This window comes from Dryobates pubescens, chromosome 23, assembly GCF_014839835.1.
Source record: "Dryobates pubescens isolate bDryPub1 chromosome 23, bDryPub1.pri, whole genome shotgun sequence".
Classification (NCBI taxonomy): Eukaryota; Metazoa; Chordata; class Aves; order Piciformes; family Picidae; genus Dryobates; species Dryobates pubescens.
Genome location: NC_071634.1, coordinates 441174 through 450650, shown reverse-complemented (window position 1 = coordinate 450650; position 9477 = coordinate 441174).

Below are 9477 nucleotides of genomic sequence, written 5' to 3'. Positions count from 1 at the left end.
AGCAAGGGGTTTCCTTGCTGCTTTTTTACAGGGACAAGAAGAGAGCCCGGACGCCTGGGTAATTGCTACCAGCCATAGGCTGCCTGCTGCTGGCTCCCTGAAACCCATGCACTCCCCTTACCCACACCGGAGGGAGTAGCCGCAGCTCAGCAGGGCTTCGCAGAACTGGCAGGATAGGAGGGAGGGATGGAGACATGCAGGGACTTGCCTAAGGTCACAGAGCTGTGGCACGGGTGAGAACGAACTGCATCTCAGGGGATTGTAGGAAAATTTAGAACAGAGGGGATCTCAGGAGGTCTTCTGTCATTTTTAAAAGTATCTCTTATTTCTATCTAGAGGAAGTTGTGCCTGCCCATGACAGGGGAGTTGGAACTAGAGCTTTAAGGTCCCTTCCAACCCTAACCATTCAATGATTTAGGCACCTGGCTTGTGTTTTCAAATTATCTTAAACTTCAAGTCATATTGAGAATCAGTTGGATACAAGCTGTGAGATGCTTGAATTCACTGCAGAGAAATGGACACTAGCTCCTAACGCTCCTTCTCCCACAGCCTGTCGACTTGGCAGCCATTGGCACTCCATGGCAAAAGAAGAAGGAGCTTCTATTGACCTAGTTGAGGTCCACAAAGCAAAACAGGCTGTCTGGTGGCTGATGACCTCTGCTTTGTGCTACTGTGGTCAGTTTGCTCCAAAGCAGACAGCAAGGACCTCTTCAGGCTGAGGAACTAAAGGTTTTGGAGACCAAACTAGAGAAGATATGTTGGGTCTTGGTTCAGCACTCTCACAGCTGAGCTGCCTCCTCCATGAAATCCTCTGTCCCAGGTATCATTGCAGTTTGATTTTTCTTTTACAGAAGGACTTTAGGTGAGTTAATTTAACTCGGAAGTGCCAGGCTTGCCAGTGTGAGTAGCATCACCCTTCCTTCCTACCTTGTGGTGGTATAGGCAAATCCTCAGCTAGAGCCTGTGAATTATTTCAGCTAATGCCAGGGCATGCCCCAGTGACTGTTTTTTCCATCTTTGGAGTTCATCTCAGTTCCTCTAACTCACAGAGGTGAGAGCCAAGAAAGAGATTTTTGACTGACCTGGTTTCTCCCAAACCCCCAGTGAGCTGCAGTAGCAACAGGCCCTCCAGCAGGGCCCGTCTTTCAGTCAAAGCCTACATGGCTGCTCTTCTTATGAGAGGAAGGATTAAACCCAAGAGCTAGGGCAGATTTCAGTCTGTTATTACATTTTGCCTACCTAAAATCCTTATGCTGCTCTAGCTTGGCTGTGTGGGCTAAATCCACTTTTGGGGTCAATAGATGAAACCCATTAAACCCAAGGGAATTTGTAGCCATTTCTATATTTAATTTTTCACATCTTGCCCTTAAGACACATGTATTTTCTGTGTGATGGTTATATAGCTCCCTTAGCTGTAGCTGCATTACTGAGTGCTTCCAAGAAGAAACCTAAACCTATGTGTCCCTAAGTCACATAAGTGCCTGTGAGACCATCCGCTTCTCTCATTTTAGTATCCTTGTGGTTATGGGTATCACAAGAGAGTTGAGGAGGCCCAAATCAGGGCTGGGTCACGATGGTCTTTGTACCTCACGATGATGCACTGGTGCATGGAGCCTGCCACTGTCTGTGCTCTGTTTACAGGTGCAAGGCACAGACAGCCAGTTTATACAAACCTGCCCTGTGTGCATACAACCTGCCCTGTGTGCATACAGCCTGCACTGTGCATGCAAACCTGCACCGTGTGCATACAAGCCTGAACTGTGTCCATACAAACCTGCACCGTGTGCATGCAAGCCTGAACTGTGTCCATACAAACCGGCACCGTGTGCATGCAAACCTTCACTGTGTGCATACAAACCTGCACTGTGTGCATGCAAGCCTGAACTGTGTCCATACAAACCTGCACCGTGTGCATACAAGCCTGAACTGTGTCCATACAAACCGGCACCGTGTGCATGCAAACCTTCACTGTGTCCATACAAACCTGCACCGTGTGCATGCAAGCCTGAACTGTGTCCATACAAACCTGCACCGTGTGCATACAAGCCTGAACTGTGTCCATACAAACCTGCACCGTGTGCATGCAAACCTTCACTGTGTGCATACAAACCTGCACCGTGTGCATACAAGCCTGCACTGTGTGTATACAATCACTGTGTGCATACAAACCTGCACCGTGTGCATACAGACTGCAACGTGTGCATACAGACTGCAACGTGTGCATACAGCCTGCACCATGTGCATACAAACCTGCACCGTGTGCATACAGCCTGCAGCGTGTGCATACAGCCTGCACTGCGTGCATCCAAGCCTGCACTGAGTCCATGCAAACCTGCACTGTGTGCATACAGCCTGCACTGCGTGCATCCAAGCCTGCACTGAGTGCATGCAAACCTGCACTGTGTGCATACAAACCTGCACTTTTTGCATACAACCTGCACTGAGTACATGCAAACGTGAAGCATATGCATACAGCCTGCACTGTGTGCATACAAACCTGCACCATGTGCATACAGCCTGCACTATGTGCATACAAACCTGCACCGTGTGCATACAGCCTGCACTGTGTGCATACAAACCTGCACCATGTGCATACAGCCTGCGCTATGTGCATACAATCACCATGTGCATACAAACCTGCACCGTGTGCATACAGCCTGCACTGTGTGCATACAAACCTGCACCATGTGCATACAGCCTGCACTATGTGCATACAATCACCATGTGCATACAAACCTGCACCGTGTGCATACAGCCTGCACCGTGTGCATCCAAACCTGCACCATGTGCATACAAACCTGCACCGTGTGCATACAGCCTGCACTGTGTGCATACAAACCTGCACCGTGTGCATACAGCCTGCACTGTGTGCATACAAACCTGCACTGTGTGCATACAAACCTGCACCATGTGCATACAGCCTGCACTGTGTGCATACGAACCTGCACCATGTGCATACAGCCTGCACTATGTGCATACAATCACCATGTGCATACAAACCTGCACTGTGTGCATACAGCCTGCACTGTGCATTCACCTGCTGCCTCTTCAGCAGTTACAGCAATGCAGATTGTGCAGCCTCTCGTTATCATCCAATTGGATTGTTCCCCTTTACCCTGACTGTGGTTGAAAGTAAAGCTTGCTTGAGACTAAAGTGAAGGGAGAGAGATTGAAACTGCAGTGAAGTAATCCATACAGCATTTACCAGCTGAAGTTATTTAGTCAAAAGTTACTCTCTAATTTCTCTGCAGTTAACCCCATCCTTCTGTGCCAGCCATGGCAGTCCCAGAGCCATTGGCACACTTTCCACCTGCAGTGGAGGTGGACAGTGATGCCTGCAGCACAGCAGCAGGGCTGTGCTGAAGTAGGGCAACAAAACTGGTGAGGGTTCTGGAGCACAGCCCTGTGAGGAGAGGCTGAGGGAGCTGGGGTTGCTTAGCCTGGAGAAGAGGAAGCTCAGAGGACACCTTATTGCTGTCTCCAACTACCTGAAGGTTGGTTGTAGCCAGGTGGGGGTTGGTCTCTTCTCCCAGGCAACCAGCACCAGAACAAGAAGACACAGTCTCAAGCTGTGCCAGGGGAGGATTAGGCTGGAGGTGAGGAGAAAGTTCTTCCCAGAAAGAGAGATTGGCCATTGGAATGTGCTGTCCAGGGAGGTGTGGAATCATCATCACTGGAGATGTTTAGGATGGGCCCTTGGTGCCGTGGTTTAGTTGATTAGATGGTGTTGGGCGATAGGTTGGACTTGATGATCTCAAAGGTCTTTTCCAACCTGGTCAATTCAATTCAATTCAATTCAATTCAATTCAATTCAATTCAATTCAATTCAATTCAATTCAATTCAACTCAATTCAACTCAATTCTATCCTATCCTATCCTATCCTATCCTATCCTATCCTATCCTATCCTATCCTATCCTATCCTATCCTATCCTATCCTATCCTATCCTATCCTGAGTAGGAGCAGTGGTGGTGGTGGAGAATAAAGCAACAGACTTCCTGTTTTTGTAGTTTTAGGAAAATACACCTTAAAAATAATAATTTTGATATTATAGGCAGGAAAGGCAAAAATAGTGAGAAAAGGCACATCTGTTATCTGTAAAAAGAAGAAGAAAACCCTCCAGCACCAGGAAAAGCCTGCAGCATTGCTAAATACCCATGCAGTGCACCGTGGGAGGTGCAGGAACCTGTGAAGTTGGTGGTCTCCCATCAGCAGGGTTTTAAAGCTATTTGGAGACTTGTCACGTGCATAGGCAAGACTGTAGGCTCTTGGCTGATGTGAAACTGAGGAAGGATATTGAAGTGAGGGAAAAAAAGAAGAAATGCTCACTCCAATGTATATTGGGGTCATGTCTGTTGCTGACTTAAAACTGGATTTCTTTTTAAAGTCTTGGGTTTTACTTGACAGTCAATATGCACTCTGGGGGAAAAATGCTTAAGACAGGCTGCAGCTTCATTTTATTCTCTTAGACTGAATGATGATATTTAATCCTCTCCTCCTCCCCTCTTTCCCCTCCCCTCAATGTACACCTTGGTGGAAACCCCTGGGTGCTTGGCAGGCTTGCAGGTGAGTTTGGATGTATTCTGCTACAGATTGAGAGGAGCAATCTTATAAAACCCATTTTTATTAAAAATTGTAACCCCCCTGGAGTTCTCAGGCCCAGTGGAAGTGTTACATCACTTGGACTAACACCTCAGTGCCTCCTTTCTGCTAAGGCAAGGTATAATACATGTCTAACCTGCCAGGAGGCTTACACAGATTCACAGATTGATATCTGGTTGGAAGAGACCTTTGACGGTCATCTTGTCCAACCTCCTGCAGGCAGCAGGGACACTTCCAACTAGAGCAAGCTGCCCAGGGACACAACCAGGCTGATCTTGAATGTCTCCAGGGACAGAGCCTCAACCCCATACCTGAGCAACCACTTCCAGATTTCACCACCCTCACTGCACAGAATGTCCTCCTGATGTCCAACCTAGATCTCTAGCATTGATTCTGGTCAGTGAGAGCAAGCTTGTTCCTTTTCAGCTGTGCCCCCCCATCAGCTGATATTCTTGGTCAGCTTCAAATCCTGTCCAATTCTCTTTGCAGCTCCCTGCAGGGAGGTTGGAGCGAGGAGGGGGCACAGCCTCTGCTCCTCGGGGGCAAGGGACAGGAGCAGAGGCAATGGTTCCAAGCTGCCCCAGGGGAGGCTCAGGCTGGAGCTCAGGAAATCTTTCTGCCCTGGAAGGGTTTTCAGAGCTTGGCAGAGGCTGCCCAGGGCATTGCTGCAGTGCCCATCCCTGGGGCTGTTCCAGCAGCTGTGGAGCTGGTGCTTAGGGCCATGGCTTGGTGCTGAGCCTGCAGTGCTGGGTGGAGGCTTGGGCTGGGTGAGCCTGGAGGTCTCTTCCAACTGGATGTGCTCTGTGATTCTGTGATTCCTGCACTCCGAAGTACTTTGCCAGCTCTGTAAAACAAATGGACAAAAGGCTGGGATGTCCTTGGATAAAGATGTCTTCAGTGCCATGCTTAGTAGCAAGGGCCAAGCAAAACCAGAATATTAAGAATCTCTGCAGAGAAAATGTGGCAAGAAAGAAAAGAAAAAAGATGAGGTGTGAGAGTGCTGAAGTCTTTCACTTGACATTGTTTTGGTCTAGAAAAAGAACAGTGGACCTTAAACAGAAAACAGCTACAGGACAGTACAGAACACAGGTGCAGCACAGTCTCAGTTTTAGTTCAGACCTAAGTATTGACTGATGTACCTGATGGCTGTGCTGCCCTTCAGTGAGATCTGGAGAGGCTGGACCACAGGGAACTTAAGCACCTGAAGAAGAACGGCCCCATGCACTAATACAGATTAGGGCTTGACCTGCTGGAAAGCAGCTCCATGGAGAAGGACCTTGGAGTCCTGATGGACAGCAAGGTCTCCATGGGACAGCAGTGTGCCCTTGTGGCTAAGAAGACCTGTGGTCTCCTGGGATATATCAAGAAAAGTGTGTCCCGCAGGTCTGGGGAGGTTCTCCCCCTCTGCCCTGTTAAGGCCCCATTCTGGGCTTCCCAGTTCAAGAGGGATAAGGAAATACTAGAGAATGTCCAATGGAGGCTATGAGGATGATGAAGGGAGTGGCACATCTATCTGGTGAGGAAAGGCTGAGAGCCCTGGGGCTGTTTAATGTGGAGAAAAGAAGGCTGAGAGGGGATGTGATCATTGTCTATCTGAGGGGTGGGTGTCAAGAAGAAGGAGCCAGGCTATTTCCAGTCGTGTGATAGGATGAGGGGCAATGCATACAAACTGGATCCCAGGAAGCTCCACCTCAACAAAAGGAAGAATTCCTTTGCTGAGAGGGTGCTGGAGCCCTAGGGTGGGGTGCCCAGAGATGTTGTGGAGCCTCCTTCTTTGGAGAGATTCCAAACCCATCTGGATGTGTTCCTGTGTGGCCTGCCCCTAGGTGATCCTGCTTTGGCAAGGACTCAGTGATCTCCAGAGGTCCCTTCCAACATCACAGAATGGTAATTCTATGATTCTATGACTTTCTGAGTTTGGACAGCAGTTTACTTTTGTGGGTGAGAGCACAGCAAGCACTTGTCTACCAGATACTTTTTAATGGTGGCTGTTTAATGTGGTTTGCAAGATCCCAAGAATTCCCACTGACTCAGTTACAGCAAAGGAAGTGCAATCAGAGACACATTTATTATAGACTCTCTGTTCAGATGTTCTGTTCAGAGCTTTAAATAGTGAAAGGGAAGAGTGCTGCCACTGAAAGCTTAATTTAAATGAGCTGAGTACCCATATCTCCAGTGGGCAGTTATCACCATGGTGCAGAAAGGGAGATTCCGAGAATGTAAATTCCCAGGGAGTCTCATCTTTGTGAAGAAGGTCTCATGACCTGCTAAAGTTCATTCTTTTCTTCACCTAAGCCCTTCACCAGAAGGACTGAATTTGTTATTAAAGTGTATTAATAGTGTACTTGTTATTTTCCAACAAAACTTCATGTGGCACCTGGTTCCTGGTTAAGTCTGAGCTTCACGTTAATTCAGAGGCATGTTGGTGAATCCCAGAACACATCCAGCTACAAGAGATCTCCAAGCTCATCCAGTCCAGCCCTCGACCCAGCACTGCAGGGTCCCTAAACCATGTCCCTAAGCACCAGCTCCATAGGCTGCTGGAACACCCCCAGGGATGGTGACTTCAGCACTGCTCTGTGCAGCTACTTCCAATCTCTGATAACTTTCTCTGTGAAGAAGTAGGCCATGGGAGTCGAGAATCATCCTCTGTAGGAGTTATAAAACAAAAAGACTGTAAGAAACTAAATTAGTAAGAAGCAGGCTGAGTGCAGAGACTTCCTAGCTGTGTTACATCATCCCAGCTTCTGGCAGTCAGCAGCTATGGAAAGCAAATCCTAGACTAAAGACTGAGTGTAGGCTATGGTGTTGGTAGCTCTGCAGGCCTAGCCACCATTACTGCTTTAAGCCATTTTATACTCCTTTGTACTTTTTTCTGTATGTGGCAATGAGTCTCCCAGCTCATTTGCCAGGACTGTCTGTTCTGAACTCTGATCATTCATTGCTTAGTCTCTGGTGCTTGATGTTCTGAGAAATGGTGCACAATTGTTTCCTATTCATCTTCATGCAACTTGTGACTCCGCAGACCACTCTCAGATCTCTTCTGTCTTCTTTTCTCTCAAGATGAAGGACTTCAGCCTATTTTATCTCATCTGGGAACTGTTTCCTATCTCTAGTGTCTTGTTGCCTTTTCTTGCCCTTTGTAGTTCTGTTTTGTCCTGAATGAGATTGGTGCACTGGTGCTGTGTGCAAAATTCCTTTATATTGCTCTGAAGTATTTTCCTGATGGATTAAATTTAGTCTTTGCCTTTTAAATCCCCACATAGCATCCAATCCACAGTAGCTCTAACTCACAGCACTCAAAGCTCATTACTGGGCATGTATCCCTAGGATTGCCTTTTTCTCATTACTTCTATAGCTCTGAATGTGATCTTCACTTTTTTTGCGTGTAGTCACTTAGCACTGCAAGTCCTTGCGATGGTCTGAGCCTATCCGGTTGACAACAGAGCACCAAGCATCTGCTTGCTCACTCCTGCTCTTCTCTGGTGGGATGGGGAGGAGAGAATACAAGAGCTTGATGGTGCAAAGGGCGGGGGGGGCTCACCCACCAGTTACTCACCAGAGTCACAGCCTGCTTCGGGATCAGTCCCTTGCTCCAGCATGGGGTCCCCCATGGGCTGCAGACAGTACTCAAAGACTGATCTCTAAAGGCTGTGGGGGCTTGGACTGTGAGCTCAGCATGGGCCTCAGGGGAATGGCTGCTCTGGTGTCCCTCCTTGCCCCTTCTTCCCTGACCTGAGCATCCTCATGTTTGTCTCTAGGCTCTGTCCCACTCTCCAAAACAAAAGAGCTCCCAAAACAGAGGGAGTTGTCCATCAGGTTTTCCCCTCTTAAAAATGGTATTGCAGAGGTGATGATCATCTCAGCATTGGCCAGAGGAGGGTCCACTTGAGAGCTGAGGAAGCTTCTCAAAGCCCCTTCCCCTGCTACCAACCCCCACTGAAGCACAAACCCAGCACAAGCCTTCTGAATTTCTTTGCTCCAGTTTTAGTTTGCACTGCTTCAGATGGTTTAGCATCATCATTCATCTCTCTGCTTTTAGCTTCTTACACCTCTTCAGAATTAATGTGTGACTTGAGCACCAGAGCTCCCAGCAGCATAGACCCTCATCCAGTCTGGCAGATTGGCTCCCTTTGTTATGAAACCTGATCATTTATTCCTTGTTTGGTCTCCCAGCTTTAACCAATTGTTGACTTGCAAGAGGACCTTATCCTTTTTAAGAATCACAGAATAGATTAGGCTGGAAGAGACCTCAGAGCTCATCTGTTCCAACCCCCTGCTATGGGCAGGGACCTTTCAACTAGCCCAGGTTACTCAGGGCCTCATCCAAGCTGGCCTTGAACACCTCCAGGGAAAGGGCATCCACAACCTCTCTGGACAGTCCATGCCAGAGTCTCACCACCCTCGTAGTGAAGAATTTCTTCCTACATCCAAGCTAAACCTGTTCTTCTTCAATTTAAATCCATCTCCATTTGTCCTGTTGGGGAACACTGTCCCGAAGGGACAAAAAGCCTCAGAAATGCTCTGAAGCAGACCATGGGGCAGGAGCCAGCAGCTCTGGTGTTTTCAGGTAAACACCCACGTCGCCCAGGCTTGCCTGAACATGCCCTGGAGCCCGAGTGGGCCAGGCGTGTGTGCCTTTGGCCACCTTTGGAGAACAACCTTTCTATAGGTTCCAGTGTCAGGGTTTTCTCTCTCACTCTGTGTTGTCACTGGCCATTATTGTCTCAGGAAATCTATAAGTACCAGCCCAAAGAGCCAGAGCCTTGCCTTGCAATTGTCCATGCTCTGGAAGGAACCACAAGCTTCGCTTGGAAGCTGAACTGTGTTTCAGTTTACCCAGACAGGACAGCAGAGACCCCTGGCTGTTTCAGC